General features: G+C 37.3%; 1 protein-coding gene across 8 annotated transcripts in view; it reads right to left on the minus strand.

Annotated features, from left to right (window-relative positions):
• Positions 1-27,870, minus strand: part of MAST2 (microtubule associated serine/threonine kinase 2) — a 198,194-nt gene that overhangs the window by 70,000 nt on the left and 100,324 nt on the right. The gene's annotated exons all lie outside the window — the stretch shown is intronic.

Here is a 27,870-nt window from a genome sequence, read left to right on the forward strand (position 1 = left end):
TCATGGTTCAGCAGATGAGCAGCATTACTAATAAAACTTAAAACCTGAATCTTTGTGAACACCTGTGGCAATACTGATAGAAAACTCTGCAAAGCAAGTTTCAGACAAGGCCTCTACCGAAACAGCTCCGCTCAGTGCCATGACTTTGTTCCAGCAAAGAAAGTGACACTTCTGTATCAGGCAGCTGATTTCTTTTTTTCCACCCCCCACTGGAGTTTCAGAACTCAGCCAAATGAAGACAATGATGTGTTCTTCCGTCTGCTTCCCAGCCTGTGCTTGCTAGTAGCAAACATTTACCTCTAAAGATGATAGAAGTAATCGTAACGGGCAAGAGAAACATTTTTAAATCATGGGAGCTGTGAACAGGAGCAACTAGATCACAGAATCACAGAACTTGATAGTTAAATCCCTTTCTCATCACCACTTTTCAAGTTGTTTAAACAGAATTAACAGTCCAAGTTCACAGCAAAATCTCACAACCAACCAAGTATTGAAGCTACGTACATTTATTCATTGTACCTCTAACTTGCTTTCTAGATGGCAGAGACATTGCTGCTTACTTCAGCAGTTCTCAAAACATAACTAAAATCATATTGGTCTTGATAGGGGGTGGGTGAATAGACAGGGGCGATGAAGGCTGACCAGGGGCTGAAGGAGCTCACTGGCCCAGCTCCAGAGGTGTCCTGCGAAGCTCCATGTTGGGTTACCACAGGCACACACAAAGCCTGTTTGCCTGCAGAGCACCGAATGCTGATGTCTGCCTCAGTCCTTCCTGCACTGGCTGATCTTCTAGAGCTGCCCAATAATAAACACGCTCAGACTGCCAAGAACTACAATTTAATGCAAAACTATTTTTCTGCCACAGGATACAGTGCATCTGACCATTATTATTTGTAAGCTTTTTTATTGCTGCTCTATAGGAAACTAGAGAACTCAATGAAGAAAAAAATACAACTGAACTGCCAACTATAATAAACAGTAATAAAGTTGAAGCACCATTAACTGCTATTCAGGCTCTTTAGTGTACTTTAAGCATTTCTCAAAATTATCCAACTGATTCTATACAATCTCCATTTACATTCATGTATTATTCAACAACAGGCCATCCAAAAACTGATTGCCATTGTGTACATCATATGGAAAAACTAACAGCTTGATTTTAAGAAGCTTAAAATCTCAGTTCATGGATTTTTTAAAAATATGTTTTCAGTTACTCTATTCCAGTAACTGTTGAAAAAAACAGAATACTCAATTTCAACATTATCACCAGATAATCATTATGTTTATAATAATAGAAAATCTTTCTCACAACACAGAAGTCCTGAGTATTCTAATATAATATATATTACTATGTAAGAAATAAAAAAATTCTGTGTATCTTAATACAAACTAGAATATAAGAATTTAAGATCTTGCTCAATATAAAACACTAGTACAATGAGAAAACAGAGCTCTATCCTCTATGGTCATATCCATTTGCTAAAGAGAGTTCCTAAAATACACTTTACCACAGCCATGTCTGGAGGTGGCTATGGAAACTTGGTATATTTAAACCACAGCATAACAGGGAACATGAACTGTCCCAAACTCAGAGCTTTTTAACTGCTCACCCGCATTTGTCAAATTGAACCAAGTTTTACAAACCAATTTTCTCTGCTGTATTTGCAAAGATAAGGAACCAAAAGAGAAAGGGTTAAGTGGCTGAAGAGTAAGCACAGCTGAGACTCATAAAAATAGGTCAGGTGAACACAAATGTACCCACAGGAGGGAATGGCTTGAGTGAAAGCCTAGCCCTAAGTTAGGAATCAAAACATTATTCTCTTTACACCCTCAAGACTGGATAACTTTCAATTTCTCTGGATCTCTAATCTGGGAAGGGGGAACATCACTTAAGCCTGTTTAGCCACTTCTGTGAACCATGTGTGTTGGCAATAAAGCAAAGCTTAAACACAGAGCCTAAAACCCGAATGTCTGATTTCCTGAATCCATGTTATACGATGAGAAGAATATACAGACAAATAAAATCATACTCTCTACTGGTTGAAGAGAGTTCTCTGGATATATACACAAAACTTTTAATAGAACTTGGAACCCCAGAGAAACTACAGAACAAGAGTGATGAAGTTCTGGTAGTCACAAAAATACAAAAAAAGGAAGGAAGGGAAGGAGGAGGTAACATGAAGACTTCAGCTGGGCGACCTCCCCCAAGAAGTCACTACAACAGCATTTGAGCACCTCCTAAAGAACAGCTAAATATGAAAGAAGCAAAGCTGGCTTTAACCAGGGCTTTGTGCCAAAGAAATTCATACTAGTCAATTTAAGTGTTGGCAGGCAGAAACAGTTCAAATGAAGAAAAAAATTATTTCCTGGAAGATGCACTTTAGCCAGACAGACGGTACTGGGCTCAATACTGAGCTACAAGGCCAATGATAATGAGGAGACCATATTGTCAATCCTTTCAATTGCATTAATTGTTTATTACTGTTCACAAATTCTCCAAACAATAGTACATGTTTCCTTGTCCTAAAAATAATTCAATCTACATAAAAAACAGGAGTAGAAGGAGAAAGTAGAAAGGAAAAAGGCTACCTATATATCTTTGAGTATTTTAACTAGAAAAAAATAAAGTTCTTAACCAGTCCAGAGAGATTCCAAGCATTACTATTTGTTTATAAGCCAAAGTTTTGCTATTTTCATTAAATGCAAGGCAAGCCTTACCCTGACCCTCCTTTTCTCTCACAATTTGGTTTGGGTCTTGTTAACCTTTTTTTCTCAGATCCCACTTCATAATTTCAGAGAATAAATCCCCTCCAGGTCTTCCAGTTTAGGCAAAATACAGTTTTAACAGCACAAAGTTTCTGTAGTGCCCAGAATTGCAGGGTCAATCTCCAGGCAGTGGCGTGCTTTGGAGGACTGTCAACATGCCAGTACCCCTGCTGCCACCCCTGCCCTCCTATGCCACCCAGGTCACACACCCACGCTGCCAAACCCAAGCCTAGAAATCTGTGAGAGCATGAGAACAACTTGATTTAATTCTGAACACCCACAGCAAAATGGATAGTTTATATAGAAATATTTGAAACAACGCCTGTGCCATCACTATGGAAATAGAGCTTTTACTACGTCTAGAGTTAACTTCTCTGCCTGCAGTAAAAATAACATTTGTTATGTGTAGTGAAGCGTTCCCAGCGCATTCTTGAAACTGAACACTGCAGGACATCGGACATGGGTCTGGTAACTGGACACTGGTTTTGGACCCACTGAAATGTACCCTGGAGCCAGCGCCCTTGGCCAGAGTTATTTATAAGAACATTTGGTAGTGTACCTGCGAGCCGCACGCAGCTCGGGGGCTCTTCAACTACACCCTAACAAACCTCCTGTGCACCAACAGACAATTTGATGCCAAGCCTCTAAAATGAGCACCGCTAGTACACCTTGTTTCATAGGCATTTTCAGTCTGAAAAAGAAATCAATGTTTCAGTTTCAGCATAAATCAATATTTGATTCTTTACTTTAGCAGTTTACTCAGGGGATATCTCTAGCTCACTGAGCAAAACTGATTAACGTCCATGAGGCACTCATGTAACAAAAGCAAGGGCCACGGAAAAACAATTTAAAAATAAATAACCAACCACCACTATCAAGTAATTTCATAGTGTTGCTGGTTATTAGAAATCAATAATGATAAGGAAGTTTCTCAAAATCTATCTAAATTTATAGACCTTGAAAAATTTCTCATAGTTGAAGCTGCTGAATATGCAAGTAAACAAGATTAGCACCAATTGCACAAGTCTTCCCACAGACTTTGACAGAAATCAACTTGAAGTGAAAAGATGTACAGAAACAGTATAGCTTAAATCACAGTTTGGTTAGTAATCATTAAAACATTTTATTCATATTAATGATTTTTAATTACAAAGTTTTATTTTTGTAAACCACCTCAGGTTGTCAGAGTGCTGGATTAACTCCTGCATTAACTCCTTTCAAAGTAACATTTCAGAAGTCCAACATCAGTCTTGTTCCAGATTTGACATTTAATTGTGAGCCCAAATCCCTATGAAATGGGATCCAAAATTAAGAGCAATCACACCTACAAAAGCTATCTGTGGTTACATGTTTTCCTAAAATGTACTATCACCTAACCAAACTTCACTAGATTCTCCTCTGATGTTACAGGAGTTTGGTTTCAGTTGATTTGCTTTACAAAGACTTCTTTATGAGAAACAGACATTTTGGAAATGAAAATAAGTATTTAAAATTTTTATTCACAATGGCAGAAAATTTACAAAATCCAAAATCTGCATGTCAATGAATGCACCAGCTGCGCAGCAATGTTAACTAGATGTGGAAGTTATTGTCTTAATTATAGTAATTCAAAGATGGAAGCAATTTTGTAAGCTTTCGCACTACCAACAACAGGGATAATTAGTTCTCTAAAATAGATAAGAATAAGTAAGCATCTGGTTCAACTGATTATTTTTTTTCACGTTCAAGAATAGTTTAAAAGTTATTCATCCTAGAATAACTGGAAAAAAAAAAGTGTTATTATTCATGATGTAGGTTTGGTGGTTTGCACGTTCCTACAATAAACACTTCTTCTTTTCTCTTAAGGGAATACAGTTACACTCGCTTTAGACTTGAAGGATGGAAGCACAAGTCCTACAAGCAACTTCTTAAAGATCGCAGAAAGATTCTCCATCACAACAGACACAGAACTATTCTCTTCCCAGCGTCACCCAGGAAAACCGCATGTATTTCCTGTCATGAAGTCTCATAAGCAGGGAAACATCTTTAATTTGGATTCCTTCCTGGTTACCTTGTCCAGACTAAACAACTATGGATTCTTTCTCCGATGCATCTCTAGACAGTCTTTGCCTGCCATCCATTCCTTTATAAGGTCAAACCTCATCTCCCACAACCTTGAGACTGGGTTGCAGTATTCCTGTTTCTCCCATCCTATCAAAGAATTTCAAATAGGATTGAACTCCAGAACCTAAAGGAATTTAGCCTTAAAGAAAAATCTTTAAAGGAAAACCAACTGCATGAGTTCAGGATCCTCTTCCACAAGAAGTTTGCATGGACTAGTTACTACAACCATGATGACTACAACCACAAATACAAGTTGTTCAACAAGGTGGGCGGCTCTTGAATTTGCATTGCCTGTTCTTTTGAAGCTCATGAGAGGAAAAACACTGGACAAATAACTATTTTTTTTATAACTGGACACTTAGCTCCAAGTTTTCCAGTTTGCTGTAGGTGACAGTTGTACTGGGCTGCTGAAGACTCACTCTGTGTTCAAAGGTGTTTGTTTCACGTGGGATGAAAAGCTTCACACCCTCCCTCCTTTTTTTTAATGCCCATCTCATATTAATCCAGATATGTGCAATGTATGAGCTGCTTCAGAGGAAGAAATTTTGCAGAGTCATCTATGAGGTATGAGAAAGTCCTCTTGGAAAGTGAAGAAGACTTCACTTTGCCATGAAACAAGAGAAAAATCCTGCCTGTATGGTTGAAGCCTTTCCCTTCTGTAAGATGTTAAGGGGCGTGCCCATGCCTCATGCTGGTACCAGTAAACTAGAGTCACTGTGCGGATGACTGCGGAAAGATGTGAATTCTGCAAGACAAGAAGCACGGAGATAAAAGATGTAGCCAACTTGTGAAGTGTGGTCTGCACCTCTGTACAGATATCCAAAGAGAGTACAGTGGGTAAAAAACATGAAGAATGTCTTTTTTCACAATGCCGCACATTTCAGCATGCTAACAAATACATTAACTGAAGTGAACAAGGACTCGGGCATTGCAAGACTTACAAAGTATGTGGTAAGTTGGATGTAGACTGGTTCTTTTGTTTAAAGGAAAATTAACATCTTAGGAATTAATTTATTACAAGAAAGACCATCTTCCTTTCATCTAAACCAAGCTGTATGTTAGATAAACCCTTTTATTTCATTTAGAGCTCAAATTCAAGAAGCAGCATCACCTCAAGCTAAGAAATTACAAAAGAAAAGGCTAAAATTGCCAGTTAACATCAAATGTATCGCTAATTTACCTAATGTTTGAGGCTGGTGCACACCTGCTTACACCACACTGTGTAGTTCAGACTTTTTGCATTATTAACAACATAGGAACAACGCTGCAAAGCCAAACAAAATGAAATGTCACAACAAATTACAATGACTGGTACAGCCATTCTCAGCTAAATCAAGCCACTTTATTCTGAAATATTCCTCCCTCACAAATACAGACCTAACCTATCTGTGTTCTTATATGAAAAGAAAAAGAATAAGAAAAAAAGATCTCTGCTTATGGAAGAGACACCCCAGAACAGACAGTATTTAATGGGAGAAAACAGACACTGACTTTCTCAAGAATTACTATCTCCTGTTTCAGTTGTGTTATGCATTATACTGCCATGAAGTTACATCACAAAGTGTGAAAGGATGATTTAATGAAAACTAAGCATAACTGCATACTTTCATTTCCCATTTCCTCCAACTCTATTATTAAATGCTTCACGTAGCATAACTGCTGTTTAAATAAGTCTCTACTCGCCAATTGTCATGGAAGATAGTTTGTCAGGGTTTTTTCCTCCAAAAAAATCCAAGCAAACAAATTCAAGAATGAAACAACAAAGTGATTTTATATTGTTTCAAATCTTTTAACCATGCAGTTTACAATGATATACAGGTGTGTAACAAACCCATCCTAAACACTCTCCCCAAAAGATGGATCCAGAAAAACTAAGCATATGAGCTGAAAATGAAGAGAAACGGCTTTCCAAGATTCAAAGTGAGGAGGTTTAATATAGATCTTGCATAAAGTAATATGAAAAGTCACTCCGTTGCTTTGTAGAACACGTGAATATTTCTCCTCATTTTGTTTCAGAGCATTTTCTTAGTTTAAGCATCAAAAAATGTTACAAATTAGCTCTTTATCAGCTAATTGCAGTTTCAAAGCTCAGTGTGAGAATAAATTACGTATCTAATTTAAAAGCTTTTCTAACAATACATTATTGTAGAAATAATCTCCAGATCAGACTGTGTCAATGGAGTTGCTTTTTCTGCAGAGAGCATAGATTTTCACACGGTCGTACAATAAAAAAACAGAGTGGGAGCATTATGAATGTAAATGAGACCAAGATGTTTGCAAATGAATTATTTGCCAAATTTTAAAAATACATATTCTGAAGGTTAGACCAACAAAATCAATACACATGGGTGATAAAACCTACACTTATCCTGTGTCAGATACTCAAATCAAAAGGTAACCTTTTCCCTAAAACAACAGTATCCAGGGTTTATTTTCTAGTGATGACTCACAGCCAAAAACTTTTCAATAGATTATATAGAAGTTCATAAAAGATGATGTGCCAACAATACCTTTGTAACTACACAGATTTTCACAACTCAATGGAGTCAAAAAGATATTCCTCTAGTTCATACAAATTGTCAGGTCTGACCGGTCTTAAATTATTGCTGATAGGGCAAATGCCAGCACAGACACTACTCTAAGGAAATTATAGTACAGACAGAGCATGGGAAATTAAAAGAAAAAAAAAATTTTTTATATATATATATATATATATATATATATATCTGAATGCTGTCCTCCCTCCAAAAAAGGGCATGTAGAAATACTTGTGGTTGAGCAGACCCCAAGCTGAATAGGTTTAGTCCATAGGTGGAAAGCAAATCTCCCCATCCGTCAGTCAGCAGCACCGCTGGCTTGCACCGAGGAATCCCCGCTGCTGGAGCTGACTATTCCCAAACTGTAGTTTGGAAGATACAAAGAGGCCCCGTGCTCTCCTCAGCTCCACTGGAAAGGTTTTTCCCCATTGGTGAGACTCATCTTTCCAACTATGGAGAATAACAGTAACAACCCTACTGAAGAGTTTTAGGCTTTGTGCCTGCTCAGCAGAATTTTATGCTTATGGTATGCTTTCATACTAGCTGGAACTACAGTCCTACTTCAGTTTTTAGGCAAACTCTTAGGCTAACAAGTGCTGGGCCATGCTTCCATCCCTGGTGCTACTGCTATTTAGCAGATGAGCCTTACTTACTGCCATCCTCAGCTCTCCAAGGGGCAAGATGGACAACACCAACTTTCCTAAGAACCATCCAGCATATTTAGCAAGCACTTTCCAAGCCATTACAGTACAGAAAAGTCTGAACAGAACATGGCACTGCATCTGAACAATCTTGTCAGAAGAGAAGACACGAGGGAGAGTACATTGTTAGACAATAAATCACTCCCCAAGTCCTCATCTACAACAAACTCCTCACCATTTAAGTAGCTTTGAGTAAAATCACCATCCCTCAATTCTTCAATTCTACATGGCTTTTGACAGAAAAGCTTCCCAGATATTTTGCATCTATATCAGAAGCTAAAGGGACCAAAACACCTGACCTTTAAAAAAATCCACCAAGGTAAGCTACAACATATATTATCATGCTTTGTACCACTGCTACATTTGACTCCTTCATCCCTCCTACCTTTTTGACCCATGCATCGCTCCAACCATCATCTGCTATGAGAACCATGTTCTTTTATCATACTGAAACTGCAGCTCTCTCTCTTTGAATTTTGCAGAGCTTCAATATAAAAAAAAAAAAATTATTGAATAGGTAAACAATTCACAAGTTCATCCCCTGCAGCAAAGCATAGTACATCCAGAAAAATCAGTCTGTCTCAGTCTGCCTACCTTACAACAATACTTTAAATTTATACTTTTGCTTCTAAACAAAAAGGTGAGAGTGTACTTTGTATTTTTGTTATATAAGACCCTCGCCTTTCTAAAGCAGTAATGTTTCCCAACTCTTAGCAGCTTCTTACAAAACAAAAAAACAAAACCAAAACCCAGCATCAGTGTTGCAATATTTCTTAATAAGAAGAGAATACTTCTAAAGACAGTCCAATGAAGAAAGGTTCATTTTTTCAGGAGGGCAAAACCAATTTTCTGTAAAAGTATTAAAACATGTATATGTATGCACACAAAGACATTCAGCCCCCAAAGGACTTCCAACAGAAGTATTGAAAACAATTTGCCACTCATTGTGTTTGCACACACAAAGATGGGAGAAAAATCCTCAAAAATATCTCTAAAAAATGCAAGCAACGCTCAAGAGCGCTAAGGTAGGCTGATAATAGTCTGATGGACATATTAGGAAAATATCCAGATTTAAAAAAACTTTAATCTCCGCAAGTAAGCTACAAAACTTTTGACATTTGTCCAGGACTAAGCTGCCTTAGAAAGGCACGTGCTGTGCTTTGCCCATCTGGACTCAACAGGGGCTGAGCAGAGCTCTTCCCTACCAAAGCAAGATAAAGGTGAGATGCACATGCCAGCGTGCTGCTTTAATCCAAAACAGATACCGAGAGAGAATAAATACAGAGCTTGTTCCCTTCAGCTTTGCAAAAAAAAAATTAAAATTGCTGCTAATCAATACATGCATTGAATGGCAGAGAGGGAAAAAGGATACCTTAATAAGAGTTGGCCCTAGATGTCAAATAAGTTGACAGACAGGATCTGGAGTTCTATGGACACTTACTTGCTACACCAAGCATTTTCAAAGTGGAATAAATTCATGTAGAGAGATACACTATGGTGTTGCAAATCAAGTATTTAGTTATTTGGTCCTTACTCATTTATGAAGACAGGTCTGTCAATAAACCATTGTCTCAGATAAAAACAACAAACTTAAAATACATGAAAAAATTACTTACAAAAATACATTCAATAACTATACTGCAGTGTATATCAGATCAAATAAGCAGCCTACTTTGAAATAATAAGAAAATATCCCTGTAGAAGGCATTTCAAGTTAATGGAGCAATGAAACCACAAAAGGCAGCAGAAGAGGGGGAGGTCCCGGGTGCAGATCCTACCCTGGCACAAAGAGCAGCCCTCAGATCTCCAGCAAGCGTAAGTTTCTGCAACAATCAAGCCTGATTACATGTTAAACCTCATTCTTTTGTGTAAAGCTTACTTGCTATCTGAGCCAAATGTTCATTATCCAATAGCTATCAATTTTTCATACAAGGATGGCCATTCCAGTTTAATAACTATACAAATGCATACTACAAATAGATACACACACACACAGTTTTGAAATTTTAGCAGCTCAAAGCTGAAACAATCATTCACAAAACTAAGGAGAAGAAAAACACAAACAGTAAAAGCCACGAGCTGGGAGTTAAAGCTTGCTGCAGTATCTGCCAAAGGGTAAAGCAGTTCTGCCATCACTTAAAGTATCCTTGTTTTAAAAGCTGTTCTACTTAAGAAGGCTGAAGATTAAAATCAAAATCAATTCCACTTACAGCAAAATGGTGGAGAGAAGTAAGTACAAATAAATGAATGTATCAAAAATAAATGGATGGTAGCAGTGATGACAAAAAGGAATCATAAAAAGAAATTAGGAAAAAACTAAATCCTAGTAAAATCACAGAACCATAATTTACACAGCTATTAAAAAAGCTGATATTTAATAAATGTACCTCTTCTAAAATTGGATCAGAATGCAAATTAAGAAATCACTAAAAGCTTTTTAAATGCTTTATGTACATATTCATAATTAAAGGAACTTGAAACAGGTAATAATTGCTTTTACAAATCATGTGCAACAAACTTCAGCACAATCGCACAAGCACAGGCAAATGTGGCCCAAATTTTCTCCGAGACAAAGTAGGGAAAGATAGGACTGTTAAATAAAATTAGCCTATTTCTGTGTAAGTAAAGCTCTGTTATAAAATATGTTTCTGGAAGCCAGGTATTGTCACATCCCAGCTTTCTCACCATACTAGTTCTGTTCTACCACAAAGTCTGAAACCAGCATGGCCAGCATGAAACCAAATGAGATCCATGAACATTGCAGAAAGTACAAGAATGAAGACAGAGGAAGACAAATGCAAACACTTACAGAAAGTCAGGTCTTCAAATTCCACAGCAATCATGCTTAATTTAAATTAAGTCTGCTAATTGTAACATACTAATTTACCATGCAATCAAGACTAGAACAAAATTAAAGGACAGGAAAACACACAATATACTGGAAATAAGTAATTTCAAATGCCACCACAGGATTCAAGCTAGTTTCCTTAGACATCAAAGATTCAGGGAAAGACTGTTCTCATATGTGCTTGCAGAACATTTTAATCTACAGAGGCTCACGTCTCTTTGGGTCCCAGCAGCATTCCTCTAGTACATGCTCACTGGCAGCATCTTATGATACCAGAAGTAACTCCTTCAGCATCAAATAAAGCACATGAAGTGACGTTTACATCTTCTATTAACTCTGAAGTAGTTTAAGTGATATGCTTAGTACTACGTAAACACAGCAGGCAGTAATGGATATGGGGAGACTACTGCAAGCATCATACCACTATGTAAGCATAGCATTTGCTTAGGTTTTCAACACATGACTAAGCTTTGTCTTTATATAAAATATCACAGTCAAATACTAACTCCTCAAACTTCAGGCAATTTTGTGAACAAGAACACAATTTATTAAGCTTACAATCCCAAAACATGTCCAATTTACTGCATAGCACTGCCTAAAACGACAGCTGAGAGAGAGTAGTATCAAGTGGCCTGGATTTCACATCTGGCAAAAGGACTCCCCTGTGCAAGACTTGTAAGCATTCTCCTTCTGAATCTTGATTCTCTAGACCCTTCCACCTTCAGCCAACATAGTACCAAAAGCAAGCGCACCAGAACAGTCTTTAAAACTAAACTTTTAAGAGGTTTGGAATAAACTATGAAATTTCACCACTGAAGCGCTTATCCCTAAAGAGCACTTAGGTATTACTTTGTAGTCCTCAAAAGAATAGCAAAAAAAAAAAATAATTGGGCTATGGACTGGGAAAAACTGTTCAGGAAATATCTGATAATTAGCTACATAGGTAGACTCAAATCACTTCAAAGGCGTTTTCCTTAATGCTTTGAAAAAATGTATACTTTCTCAACATGGTAATTGAGACAGTGGTCAATACTAAGCGTTCAGCACCTGACCAAAAACATTTGTGTTCGTGTAGGTGTATGGTGAGAGAAGATGACATGTCACACTGTTTCTCTCAGTTTCTTAAATAAAGTCTGCATTTTATAAAAAAAAACGTTTTGCCCTAAGGTGTACAGTTCCTTGTTAAAATCATCATTCAGCTGTCATTAAGATAAGGGGAATCCCGAGTGCACCAGAGAACATCTCTCTCAGTTTGCTCTTCACCACAACCCAGCGCCTCTTCGAAGAGAAAGGACCTGCAAAGAGTAACATCACGACATGGGCAAAGGTTTGTCAGAGCCAGATACATCTACAAGTCCACCCCAGAGCTTTAAGTTGATGGGCGCTTCAGATTTAAAATTCCCTTGTCAGAGACAAACAACAGTTGAAATAAGCAGATGCACAGACTTTGTAAGGATTCCAAAACCCAAATGTGTCGACTTTAATTAAACACAAGAACTGCACATTTCCAGGCCAAATGCATGCCAGTATGTACTTTTTCTGTCTTGCTTTCCATAGTAGCACTGATCTGATCTGAGTGTCCTCTGTGAAGTTCAGAATCTCCCTTCTCCTCCTACTTCTTCTGAAACCAGTCTCCCCGATATTTCATTTTGCTCACTTAAAACATCAGTGTAAAAATATTTTATATTCAGCAGCCTCCTCCATGAGAAGGATCCAAATAATTAATGAAATCATTCACCATTTGTGTGTTGCTTAGTTGCCTCTTCACAAAAGTTCTGACTTGAAAAACTGGTTTGTCCTGGGCAATAGCCAAGTGTTCATGCAAGAGAGTTTCCATCTGAACAAAGAGCTTTCAAGGCTTAAAACTTCAGTGTTAACCCTGTAGGACACTTTGGGTTTTAGTCTTAGCAGGGAAACAGCCAAGAATATTCAAAATGAATTTAAAATCTGATGTACACAGACAAAATCCCAACTAAGCTAGAAATTACAAACAATCCAGGTGTATTCCCTGAATCATTACACTTATTTTGGATATTAGGAGGTCCTCCCTTCCACTCATGGTGCACCAGTCTCTTTCATTGTATTTAAGTAGCACAAATACCCCATAATGGAGAGTGTACTGGAAGCTCCCCAAAATTCATCCATTAGTGAGCAAAACGCCCATTATGTTTTCATGCTAACCAAAAGACTATTCTCATAAAGAGCTTTTCAGAAGATAAGGTAGAATTTTTTTCTCCCCCCAAGCAGTGTTTTTCTCCTAAGACCATATTGAAATACTAGCAAAAGTAATTTGAATGAAATTTCCTCTCCAATTAGGAGTGTCAGGAGGCCATTTAATATGCTGAGCTAGGCAAAAAAAAATGAGCTAAATATTATCAAAAGCATCAGATTTCCAGGTCTTTCATATCCTTCTCAACATAAGGGAAACATTTCTTACTTTATCCATTTGAGCAAGGAAATATGTGGCATGACAGCTGCCGCTTTAAAGTTAATTATAGCATAGATTCACATTTTTAAGATTAGCTTTATGTTACCACAAAAACGTAAGTATCCTGCTAGCATCAAACTAATTGTTTTTCTTCAAAGTGACAATGTATATATGGAGGAGGTGGCATCCTTCTGACACACACAGCTTTTAATGTCAATCTAGATGAATCAGCATAAAAAAGACACTGAATACGTCTGAAGGGATATGTACGGACTCACTGTCTAGCACAGTCCTGTTATGGTAGCTAAAAAGTTAGCATGAAGACACCAATGCATCAGAAAGCACCATTTACGTGCTCTTGGCTTGTGATTATTTCCCACTCATTCATTTACATCCCAGTGAAAGGTGATTTCTCTTATTGTTTGTGATTATTTCAATAATGAAGAGTATTCTCAATTATGAAGGAACTGTTTATAGTTAAATACAATGATTTCCATAGAATCAATGACTTTAGAGGTGCCTTATTCCTTAAAGATTGTTTTACACATTAAGGGTAGTTAATTCCTGTGATTTTAACAAGTTAACAAATTACTGAATCACTGATGCCCTTTCACTGAAAGAAAAAGATGAAAGAGAATTAGAGCGTCACTGGCAATCGGGAACACAAAACCTTCCTAACAGAAATCCACCATTGTCATCCCCCAGAGTTATCTTTCAAGTCCCTTCAATACAGAAATCTTGCCTGTCTTAACTCTGCAAAAAGAAAGTCACTAAACAAAAGTGAAATTACTAAAATTCACAGTCTGCTCCACCCGGACAGGATTAAACTGCTGAAAAAATGAAGAAACATTAGAAATCATCATTCTAAGTTTTTCAAGGCCAACAAACCCCCACTTGTACAATTCTACACTGATGATTTGATTACATCAAATAGCAAGAGCATATTCAAGATATGCCCAAAGCACAAATAAACAAAAGGATTTAAAACCAGAGACATTTAATTTAAATACGTCAGAATGATGCTTTATCTTTCGATAATCCACTTTCAATAGGTAATGCCTCAGTACAGCTGACACTAGGATACCAACCCCACGTGCCCTTTGAACCTAGGAATTCTCGTATTTCTTCTATAGTTTCAAATTATAAATATTTATACAGAACCAGTTTGACACGTAAATCTGATTTATGTTTATGTCACCCCTCCCATGACAAACTTATGTATTTACAGTTTGCTCTTGACTTTCTCTATCCTTTCGGGAATATGCTAAAGAAGAAACAATCCAGCCACTTTGACCGGAGGAGCAGATGGTTCACTTTTACAGTACCATTAGCTGCAGCGAGAATCCCACCAGCTGCACGAGAGAGCTCATTTCAAGAAAATGTACCAAGGAGAAAGAAAAGTCCTTCCCATTTGCCTTCTAACGTAGGAAAAACCATATGGGAGTGAAGCCCTTTAGGATTTTTAGTTCATATCAGAGAACATCATTACAGAGCAATATGCCATAGCACTGTAGTCAGAATACCACTAGTAACCCATTCTTGCGATGCAAAAACAAATTAAAAACTAAAGAGAAATCAAAGGTGGAGGAGCCCTGAATTAAGAGCACAAATGCTATCACAAATGCAGTAGGAAGTTTTACAAACAGATCAGAGGAAAATTGTATCAAATATTTGACAGAGCAAAATATTCTCTGCTGCTAAAAATGCCCAATATTTCAATGTTACAGAAGAAATTTAATTGCAATCATATTTTTTAAAAGTAAGAAGTTTACTAAGAAGTGAACATTACACTTTGAAAGGGGGGCAATTAAAATGGAAAAATATTTATTCATTTAATAATATGGTACTTCATTCCAACTGCCCAGATGCCACAATCCTGAGAACATTAACACACAGAAACGCCCAGGTCCCAGCACTGCAGTGCACTAGATGTGCAGTGACCTCTCTCATAGCCCGGATACTCTTGGGAGCAAAGGTACTACATACGTGTACACATGTTTTCAGAACCAATGCCCTGGCGAGAATCACAACATTAACAGCGTGCTGTATGAACTAGCTGATTTATCACAGTACACGTAAGACCAGCCCAACCTGCCTACCCACCTCCCCCAAGACGGTAGGCAAAGAGCTGGCGGGCCGCCAGCGGAGCGTGGCAGAAGGCGATATTCCCAGCAAACTGTCACACATGCTCAAATATTTCATTTCTAAGGCTGACTGAAGGTTGTGATTTCCGTGCTGTGCAAAATAGGATTTCCACCACATGACTTTGTGCAGCAGCTCTCTGCTATGAAACCTCATAGAGCTGTTTGATCATTTTGAAATATCTAATAATCATTCATGTGATTAAATCAATAAAAAGTCATCTCTTTTCCATTAAGACGTGCAGCAGATTTACAGATCAATTTCTTTCTTTTTGTACTTCAACTACTAACAAATAAATGGAATTGTAAATTTTGAGTAAGAGTTTTCTGACAAAATATTGCACCTGAAGCCATTAGTAGCTCTCAAATTGTCTCTGTCCTTCATATCTATTTTTAAATTCAAAATGGCACATTAACAAGGTACTGAAAAATAAAGATACTTTGTTTTTGTTCTGAGAAACACTGCAGGTGTCCACTCTGTATGGAAGTCCATGACTGTTGAATTTTCACAAAATACTACCTTTCTGCATGCTGAACACTGTCTAGAATGGAGTGAGCTTTAGAAAAATGAAGTTCTGCAAGATGGAGCAACAAACGAGTTGCTCCATAAGCTGCAGGTCTAACACAGGTTACTTTCCTATGGAGCAGTGTCCTCCTTCACCAAAGCCCCCCCTCCCTCACCTGCACTAGCCCAGCTCCTTCACTCCTCCTGGCTCTGCCCATCGCACCCTGCTCTCACAGGGAGCCAAGTCTCATTACACCATGGTGCATCCATGCTCACCAGTTGGTGGCCAAGAATCACTTAAAAGCCAAGTCCCACCTACCTGTCCTTTGGAAACAGAGGCACAGGAGAATAATTTGCCTCAATTTCCTCTCTTCAGTCAAGTTCAAGAAATCCATAAGGAAATATTGAGCTTTAACTCTGCCACTTCTGTTCCTCCATCAAACCATTGCTGCAACTGCTCAGTGAGTGTGAAAGTTACTGCTGGGAGCAGAGATATGGACGACCAACCTGAAACTCAAGGAGCTCTTTTCCTTTAAAAACCAGGCTAAAGAAAACAAAACTTGTATTTGAAAAGAATAACATCTAAAATAATTCTTTGCAACTAAGATATAAATTTATTTACAAAATCTCTCTTCATCGCCAGTAAAATTTCTAAAAATGACTGTTAGCACAGAAGACAACTTTGATAAAATTTAAACCACAAATGAGGAACAACAGCAGAAAATAGAGAGCCCGTCCAATATATTACTATGTAAAAGCTACAATCCTCTAAAAAATATGAATATCATTTCTGATAGCTGATGAACAAAATTCACGCTAAAAATAAAGTCAAAGTCTATATTCTGAGTCTTACATAGATTTTTAACTGTATCAACAAGTCAGCCGCTTAGAAATTCTGATACTAGCTGCAACCGTTTACTCATAAACCTGAATATACTGCTTTAGTCAGGATTAACTACCTACCACATTCACTACTAAGTTTTCAGGCTACGAATGTTAAGCTCCACAGAACATCTGATGAGCAATAATTATGTTGCTATTTCCCAGTCTTGAAGGGACACCACTGTACTGCATCAGATCTGATACCATTTATTAGTTCACACACTTCAATGTGATTTTATCAAAATCCAGAGAGTAGTGTGAATACAAACACTCATCCTATTAACCACTATGTTAATGTATTTGTATCTCCAAGGAAAAAAAAAAGCTAAATGTATTAAGAATTATTTAAAATTTAAGGTTATGCATATTTCTAAGATGACTGTAAGTGCTATAAGTCAAAACATTTGCAAGCCCTGCCTAGTGCTGCCTATATCATCATAATACTGTTTTGCTACTTTGAATACTAAAGCAGCTTGTTCTCACTAAAGCATCTATCCATCATTTTGTAGAAACAAACCCCTTATCACATTCACATACTATGAGAAGTAAGGAACAATGCATTTAAATAAATACCTTAAAAAAGAATGATCAGTGGATCTGCACATTATGATTTTTACAATGAACACAATTACAAATCATTAAGAAATTAAGAAATCATACCTAACGTACTAGGAATGTTATTTAATCTGTTAAGAAGAGAAGAAAGCAAGCCTAAACAGTATTAAAACAAGTAGCTGAGAAAAACATCGTAAGAATTACTTGCAAAATCCTTAGATTACCTTTTGGATCGTCTCAACATGCTGGTAGCAGGCAGAGAGAAATTGGACAGCACTGTCCAAAAGGAGTCAGACATGATCTTTAAAAGCTTTCATTGCTGGGAAAATACAGCACAATCAAGCCACTAGCAATAAATAAGGAACTAAATAATACCAGTGACAGAGCCAATGCAAATTCCCTGTAGACCTTGCAAGCTGTTCCATTAATGCGAGACAGGCAGGCAAGCGTACATATTGCTGCTGTTTCCACTGCCTCTGTTTTCTCCCGGCTCCATCCCTGCTTCCCTCCCTCCACCTTAGGAGGCAGTGCAAAATGAGATATTTATTCCATTCCTAACATATACACTTTAAAACTGGAGTTCGTTGTATACACAGTATACATGCTTTATATACATCTCTCTGTGTTCACCCAATTACAATCAACAGATTTTAAAGCAAAACCATAACTGGGCTGTCTTTGCAATCCTGAATAACACAGGGTTTTTAAGCTGTGTCTGCACAGAGAGCACCACTTACTGCCTAGTTTGTGTTTTTATTTTGAAATGGTGGCCCTTCTGCTTCCTAACTACATGAGGCACATCAGAAACATTTTGCTTGTTTTTTTAATCTTCCATCTCTAAACAAATCCCACCTTTTATCTTAAGTAACCCAAGTGGTTTTTAAATTTAAAAAAATAAAGCTTACAATGTCACCTAAGATCAGTTTAAAAACAGAAATCCATTCTCCCTCTGAAGTCAGCTGCACCACATACACGTCAGTCACAGTAAACACGGACTCCTACATAGCACCTGGTGCCCACAAAACAACTCAACTGGCTGAATTCTGACAACAAAATGCAAACGGGACTCATGTGTGATGCACATCAGAGGTTTCCCACACACCCCCTTGCACATCAACCACAAGTTCACTTTTCCTCCTTTGTGCCTGTAGAAGATCCTTGCCGTGTTTTTGCTTTTTCCAGGGTTTAAACAAAACCTCATTGTAGCTGCCTTTTTTTTTTTTTTTTTTTTAATTTCAATATGCAATCTATTTTCTTCCTATTGTGGCTTTTTTAAGCACTTCTGCCAGTAGGAAAGCTAATGACGTTCTCATATTTCAGCCTTCTTGAGTGGCTTTTTATCACAGACATGAGAAAGATGACAATCAACAGCTGGCACTGCCTTCCATGCACAATACAGCCCTTAAAAAATACACATAAATGTCTAGGAGAAAGAAATCCCAGTAGACTCCCTTTAGCTTTGCACAGAATCACATGAAAGAATTAGATGGCCTTCATAACTTTCCATTAAGTAATGGCACATTTTTAATACACACATTTATCAAGAATCACAGTATCTGATTCAGCAAAGCATGCCCTTCCATCTGAGCTTCAAAGCAGGGAAATGTGATTTTGCGTGCTGCAGGAACCAAATTTCTGCTCGACACAACCATCTCTTCTAGTGCTTTTAAACATTTGTATCAAATGAATCTAAATCATATTCTGGTTTCATTTCACAAATTTAGAGTACAACCAGACAAAACTCTGCCACTGTCTACTACTGATGAGAAAGAATAAACACGTTTCTTTTTGAATCCACATAACAACATGTACCAATCAAGTGTAGAAACTGAAGAACAGCATTTTAACATTATATTCAGGATATTATGTGAACTTCCAATTCCAATAAACTCTGGCTTTGAAAAGGTATAAAAATACTCAGATTTACTCTGACAGCTAAAACATGAATTGAAATTCCCAATCAATAATGGAGGGAAAAAAGTGCTTAGTTAACTAACAAAATAAATGCATCACAACAAAATGAAATTCCTGACTGCGTATAGTTAGCAAATAAGATCACAATCAGCTAAAACCACTAAATTTATTTTAATTGTGCTTTTTTCAAAAGTGATTGAAAACCCAGCAGTTGAAGACATAGCACTCATAATATCACTGTAGTCAGCACCAGCGCTTTCACGTCTCCTACAGGAAGGACACAAAAAGGAGAAGACATTTTAGGAGAACACTCTCCATGGGCATCAGCGACGGACTGCTCTATGGCAGCATTAACCCAGTGAAACCCTGTCCTTGGGAACAGCGGGCACCCCAAGCAGGCAAGGGAATGGGGTGTTTGCTATCACTGGAAACCCATCCATCCACCCATCTTGTTATTCCATGTGGTTGCAGAGCACTTACCCAGGAACTGCAAAAAGCACTTTGGAATTATATAACGCTGGTTCACAAACAGGAGAAATTTCTTTAACACTTCATATTCCTGCATTTCAAAATGCCTGTTCCACATGCCAATAGCAAAATCTAATCTTGCAAATCAACATCTGCAAAGTGGTCATTTTGGGACTGTCCCCAAACAGAAACTACAGAGAAATTCAGAGTACCCAAAAAAATGTGAAGACACCATATCTGGAGATGCAGTTTTTGCTAGAAAAACAGAAGAACACAATGAAACCATCAGATATCTTTTAAAAATAAGTCATGTCTTAAAATACAATGCCAACATCTGGAGAATGTGCTTTAGTTGTAACAAATGTATGAAGCATAAGGATTTTCTTATATCTACAGTGACAAAAGAAATCCTTCTAAGGAACTATATTACTCTGCAGGATAAGCAAAACATTTTGTGAAATTAGGACTAGAAACTTATTACTAGTTCAAAAATACAGCCTTCAGCATATCAGAAAGCACATCAAGAAAAATAGCGCACACACGCAAACAGGTTACGAGATGAGTTTTCTATTTTATTTAACTCAAAAATGTTAATACGTCTTCGTGAATTCCTGATCCTGAGCTATTCCAAGCCTGAAGAAACCTCTTTCCTTATAAAATTCTTCCACTCACCTTTCAAGATAGTCAGTCTCCATCAATCTCCCTAATGCACTTTCTCCACTTCATGCCCAACTTGTCCTCAGAAAAGACCACCTGCAGAACATTTTGGCAGCTCCTGTGATGATGGAGTATTTCTCTACCAACCAAATGTGTAGTTTCCAGGGTCCTTCTGATGACACCACATCCACTGGACAGTTATAAATAGTCAATGTCAATGACTTCCCCAATCTCTCGTCTTTACCATTACCAAAGTAGAACATTAATTAAGCCTGACATTAAATGAGAATGCAATTAGGCAAACAGTCCACACGAAACCCATTACTTTCTGGACTTATTTCACAGCAGCTACATTTATCATTAAATAAATTCACTTGGTGTAAGACCATCTTCTTTTAAACAAAATCTGTCATTTTAAAAGTAAGCTGAACTCCTTGTAAAGTTTAAAGTAGTACCAAGGAGATCACTGAGGTCATTCTGAAAAAGAATATCCCAAAGGTCAAAACTCTTGTGACTGACTACATTTTAAGTTGACTATATATCAAAAAAAGTTCCCACAAAATATTCTTGACTATATTTTTTTAATACTTCAACCAGGATGAAACACGTAGTAAACCAGTAGTTTTCAAATTAAGATAACTTTCCTGAGTCACGTTATGGTAAAGGAAAACTTACAATGGAAACCAGCTGAAATACTAATTGGAAAAAAACTATCAATCACTTGAATGGTTACATTGTCTTAAGTGGCACATAAATATGTGATACTTTCAGACCTAACTTTTTTTGATAGTCATATAACTTTTTTGAATAACCTCAAACCCACAAGTTATTCATTAGAATTATCCAGAAATTAAAGCCATTTTACTAGCAAAACTAACGTTTGGAGGAGTCACAAAAGAGAAAATATATTCTTTCTCTATAAGGAGAGTATCAATTTTATTTTAAACTTTAAATGGTATACCCAACTAGCACAGAAAATTATTCTACCTTAAGTAAGTGTAAGTCAACGCAGACGATCTGAAGAGGTATCTCCTCTATGCCACTAACAATATAGTTAAGGCTGTGTAATGTGTAAAAACTCCAGCAGAAAACTTTGGTCTTTCAATATAAACAAAGGAAAAAAGTTCTTCCTATATGCGTCTAAAAAAAAGGAGGGTTCCTTTAAAAGAAAATTACATGAAAGATATGTGTGGAGCTATTTGGGGCATCATTATTATTTGAACAGTGACCTACGCAAATGAAGAACAGACTGTCTTTGAGCAGACTGCAATCTCAAGACGTGTAAGTAACAGTCTGATAGAAAACATTAAGTTGAATATATATTTAAGGTTCATTTTTTCTATCCTTATTTTCTAGGTTATACAATCTTAGATTTCTTCCTTTTTGGGCAGAAATCACCCCACCTCCAGAAACCACCAAGCCAGTACAGAACTAAAGAGGAGCCATACTCTTCTACTTCAGTGGTTCACGCAGATTTCAGTTCCTACCTCTATGTAAAAGGGCTCCCAAACACACATTTATCTGAGATTAAACTAAGACCCGATGGCCGGGTTTTTCTGGGGAGAACAACCACCAAACTTCCCTCTCGTGTGTATTTCCCATGGAGGGAACATCATAGTGACTGCACTAGTTAATGATTCAAAGGATCAGAAACATTTACTGAACTAGCTATCAGGCACTGCAAACTCATACACCTGAATAAAAGCTGCCAACTTCTCATGTAACTTTAATCCGGCACAGTTACTGAATTAACAGGGGTTACCACCACAGTGGACAGCCCGAAATGCAATCTAATTCACTGCAATACCACTGCACAGCTTAAGCATAAGCAACTGCTCTGATTTCATAGTCCTAAAACAACTCTTAAAAAATTGTACTCGCTTAGATACAGAGGACATTAACTACTGCTCTATCATCACAACTAGTATTTTCTAAATGAAAACAATACCAAATAGTAATAAGCAAGCACTGCTAAAACACAAAGTTAATTGTGCCCTAAGTCCTATGAATATTTAATAAGAAAGATTCTTTCTTTGTATTTCTATTTACAGAAGTATCACTTATTAGTATGCTAACATTTCATACAACTCTTCCCAAATAACACTAGTAAAATGTCTGGCAACTTCAATATAACATAAGCTTAACATTATTTCAAGCTCACAAAATTAATGATTGGGCTCAGATGCCATGGAAAGGTCAATTATCCTCTTTAAATAAGTTACTAGAACTTGCATTCTTTCCCTAGACCTGTCGTCTTCATGTATGATTCAAATGTCAGTTGTCTGGTTTAATGAAATGTGACTTCAATATGTGATTCAAACGCCATAACAAATGGGAAGTGTTATTTGAAAAATAACAATACTGAAAATCAGTTCTGAAAATCTCACTTCACGTTTATACAGAAGTCTTCTAACATTTTATCCACAATGTTCTTGAAGACAGTCAGTAACACTTGCAAGAAACACAGTATCACTGAGTGCTGCTATAACCTCAACATCCTCATCCAAAGATTTTCCCTGCTCTTCACCAGCCAAAATTTATCCAAAGGAAAACATAGATTGAGCCTCCTGTTGCCTCCATAGCATTTCTTCATCTTTATCATGTATTATTTATCACAATGCGCTTAAAACTTTCTTTCTACCCTGTAATACAGTGTTAATGAATTCACTGTGCAACAGCATTTGCAACCAGGAAGGTCTTTTAATCTTTTCTCCTGCCACTCCAACCTTCATCAGCCTCTCCATGAAGCACAGCTCTTCATCAGCTTCAGTTCTTTGCAGAATTCTTCCACCTCTGGCTCCCTGTGCTGAGTAACAAGACTGGGCAACTGCTAAATTTTTCCACAACAGGGTTTTTGTATATTATTCCAGAGAACCGTAACACACAGTCCTTGATAGACATTCTCCATACCCCATTCCAACAAGATTACTGCAGCAAAGCAGAACTGAAAAGCAGGTGTTACTACCCTCTGTTTTACGGGGAAACTACAGCAGAGATCTTAAAGGACAAAGCAGCAGCAAAGACGGCTGGCACACTTTGTGTCTTCACAGGAATTGAGGACTGAAGAAGAACTACCAGTGAATGGTTAAAACTAAACCAAGACAACACACAAGTAATTAAGGCAAAATGAACAAAGCAAAGAGAGGGAACAGAGCTGTATTTAAGTGGGTGAATGAGAGGGGGGGTTGTTACTCAGATCACAACTACTAGCTCACAAGAGCAAAAAGGGCTCTGCTCACCTACACAAGACTGCAAACTTCCAACACCCATCTTATGGCAGCAACCTGTACAGACACCCTGCCAAGGATCAACGTGGTGCCTCCAGGCTCAGGGCTACACGTGGTAACCAGCTAGCAGGGAGTGCTTTCACTTGTTTGACAGCCTATTACCCAGAAGACCAAATCAAGCCTGAACTCTAAAATGAGCTCTGGCATTTGATTTGTTTCTAGGTATAATTCCGTCTGCTTGCTCCAACCTGAATCTCCAGTGCAGGACCTTCCACTCCACAGCTTGTTTCCCCATTTCTTGGTTAACACACTTAGGTTCAGCTGAAATGTTGAGGATATTGTAAAGCCCTTGCATTTACCATGGCTTTTCTGAGACAAAAAGCTTATTTTGTAGGATGTTGGCTAAGAAGAGTTATTCTGGGAGCACGGGGAATGCTAATGTAATGAACAGACTAAGAGGATGAATTTTACATTTTCAAGCATAAATTCTTAATGAAGTTAGAGCATGGGATAAGAATAGACTTTACAAAATAAGCCACAGTACAGAAGAGACATGAGAAATCAAAACCATGCTTGGGAAACATCATGAGTGCTGGTATACCAAAAAAAAAAAAAAAAAGGATAAAAAGTAAAAAGTTCATGCGGTTTTAAAGGCAGAATTACACCCTAATTTGGCCATGAATTTGTAACAGAAAGTGGTCCCTATTTTAGTTATTCCTTTGGAACAATATGAATCTTCATAGCAAAAGCTTAGCTTTTAATCTTAAAGCCTGGGAAAGCCATGATAACGTATCACCAACCAGCAGGCAAACAAAATACTCAAGGTTGTGAGCCTCAGAAAAATATATAATGTACAAGACAGAATAAACGTAAGAACAACCCCAGAACACTGATTTTTATATAACTGCAGATTGATACATCTCTATAAACTGTTTTACTGTAATTCTGGGAAACCCACAAAGGTAATGTTTCCTAAAATATGCGTAACATTTAGAAGCTCTTCTAACAAAAATGTTTATTTTATATATGACTTCTAACATGTATGTCCACCTATATATAAGTAGGGACATACACGTTAGAGGTCTGGAAGACAGAAGAAGATTTAATAAATTAGAATAAATTGGCCCAAACTGAATTCTCTACTTTAAAATAAAATACAGAACAGACAGATAGGGAATGCTTAATGATTTCTGCAGTCTCCAGAGAAAAATTCTTTTTAAAATCTTAAAAACAAAATTGAAAAGTTTGCAATGCTAAATCTTACTACACTCTACTGTAACACATTAAAAATGGCACAAATAAATTTAAATACTATAGCTAGAAACAAAAATATATAACAGAATAGCTCATTTTTTAAATAAATTACTTATGTAGCCCACCCCACCGATGACCTTTTAAACCATTTCAGATATAAAGAAAAAATAAAATGTTGATAAATGGGAATATTCATCTTAGACTCACTTTTCTTTTCTTCCAAATTTTAATTAGCAGATCTAGCATTATACAGATTTTATAGATTAAGAAAAAAAGTTCAAAATTTAAGCAATATTTATGCAATTTTTTATTATTTTCTAACAAAATCAAATTTAAGCTTCTACACCACCCATAAAAATGCAACTAGTAATAAAAGCAAATAATATTTCAGCTCGTCAAATTATTTGGTACGACACACAAACTACTAAACAAACAGATAAGCTGAGACAGCACAGATAATGCACCCAAATGAACACCACCTGCCCATCCGAAGAATGTACTTTCTGCAGAGAAAACATGACTTGCAAAATAAATAAATAAAGTACTTTTCACAATACCAACCACTTACTACAACAGTACGTAAAAAATAGACTGTGGCGTTCTACTGTGTAGTCTGCAGCTGCCCTTATCTTTAATAAGAAGAGGAAAGTTGCAGAAGCGACAGGTCACAGTTTTATGATCCATCTTGGTATTAGAGGAGGCTGCGCACACTAAGCCATGGGGTGCAGGCTGGAACACGTCCCCATGGGCTGTTCCTCTATGTCAAAGATGAATGCAGCTGTAATCAACTCCATTTTGTTCAAATTAATTGCAAGTTCTCTGGGAGGGCAATGCAGACACTCGTGACTAAAAGGGACACTTCTGGTTGAAATTAGTGCGTTGATTCACTCAGAAAATTGGACGTTTAATGATTTTGGAATCTTCCAAATTCTCAGAAGCAGAATGGACAATCAGTTGCAATAAAATGAAGGGTGGAGGAAAGCTGATGAGGATTTTTACCAGATTTCTTTCGGTTGAACTTTTTTGCCCTAAAAATTTGCTGAGAATTATAATTTGACCTGTTCTGTTGTTATTTTTAATTTTTTATCTATTGACAAATAAAACTGAGAATGACAGGAACAAAAATAGGAACAAAAGAGAGCACAAAAACCAATATTCACCTTCTCACGCAAGCTATAACCCAGACATACATTATCATTTCTACTTGTGCAGCAGGTCTTCTAACAGAATCAAAAGTATTACTTCTACAACTTTTTTTTAGTTTTTATATAAATAAATGCCTATCTCAGTCCAGAGATGTGACAATGCAGCTCTCATTGCACAGCAAGTCTTTCCCAGACGGCTGGATCAATAACATCCCTGTTCTAAAGACCTGAAGGTCTAAAGAAAGGAAAGGGCAGGAAACACAGGAAGGAAAACAAAAGCACACAGGGCTCTTTCACCACAGCAAAGATTACTGTTTGAAGATTTTATTTTAGAACATTAATAATTCATAATGACAGTGTAATGTAAACTAGGTTAGAAGATTATGCTCTCAAGTACCACACAAGGGATTGAATGACAGAATAATAACCACTAGCCAAAGTAGCAAAATTTTAGGAGATAAATGAGGGGAAGAGAGAACTTGGAGGACTAGAACAAGCGTATTTGAGATGAACGAACAAAAACAGGAATAGAGAGATACTGAAGAAAAGGGGATGCAGCCTATAGAAAAGAGAGCACGAAAGGATACATTATAGAAGATGCAGCTCTGCTGCAGGCTTTCTGGCGTGGTACAGTTTTGAGTATTCAAACAAGAGCTTAAATTTGAGACAAAAGTTCAACATAGCTCAGGACAGTGAGACACAGCTGAAACGGGATACAGTTTTTAAAACTGGTGCAACGTTACCCTGAAATCTTCTTATCTTCTTTATATTCTAAACTTTCCTTAAGCTTTCAGGTTACTAAATTGTTTATCTGTCTAAATGAGAAATTGCAACTCACGGCTTGAAACAGTAATTTTTTAAGAAAACAGATCTAAGGAATCTTCTACTCATGGGCAGGAATAGATCCGTGCTAATGCAAGCAGCTGTGTCATATAATCTCTATTTCTCCCCAGCTCAAGTCTGTTAAATTGACACTACGTACTCACTATTAGTACATCCTACTATCAGTCCTTCAGTGTGGGATGTTAACGGGCCTGTTTGCACACTGATTTTCCAGGTCAAAACTAAAAATAGCACCTGGTTGCCTCATAGTACAATTAAAAACAAGTTTTGGAAGATGCATGGGACTGTCTATCAATAATAATAAGCACATGACTGCCTAGTTAAGAATATATATTTCTTTCTCAGAATTATTCCATTTCCAGGAATCTTTCAGCACATGGGTTATTTCTGTATTTGTATTCAAGATCAACAAGTCTTTGAGGGAGAGAAGAGTTTTGTACAGAACAGAGCACACTACTATCATTTGAGGAAATCACTGTTATTTGCAGAGAAGGACAGAAAAAGGAAAGCTTCAATATTTACTACAGTCTCTCAAGGACCTTCCAAGCTTTTCATTCCTCACTAGGAGTCGCTACCTTGTCCCAACCATCCCAAATTCTTTGAATAGTGCAGGGGTAGTAAATGAATCAAGCTCATATGCGGGCATAGCAGGAGATCACAGCCTTCAAACACAGTTATATAGAAAAACCAGTTACAAACCACTTGGTTTATAAATGGCTAGCAAACATTAAAGCCCTCCAATTCCTGAAGTCACAAGTACATGCTCCCTCCTGGGAGCCTCTGATTTCCCAGGTCAAATCAACAGGTTGTGCTTTACAAGTGGTCCCACAGAGGGCAGCCAAACGGTGTGCCTGGAACAAGACAAGAATTCACACCTCAGGCTCCAAACCCCAAGG

The sequence above is a fragment of the Strix aluco genome, chromosome 8 (genome assembly GCF_031877795.1).
Source record: "Strix aluco isolate bStrAlu1 chromosome 8, bStrAlu1.hap1, whole genome shotgun sequence".
NCBI classification, from domain to species: Eukaryota; Metazoa; Chordata; class Aves; order Strigiformes; family Strigidae; genus Strix; species Strix aluco.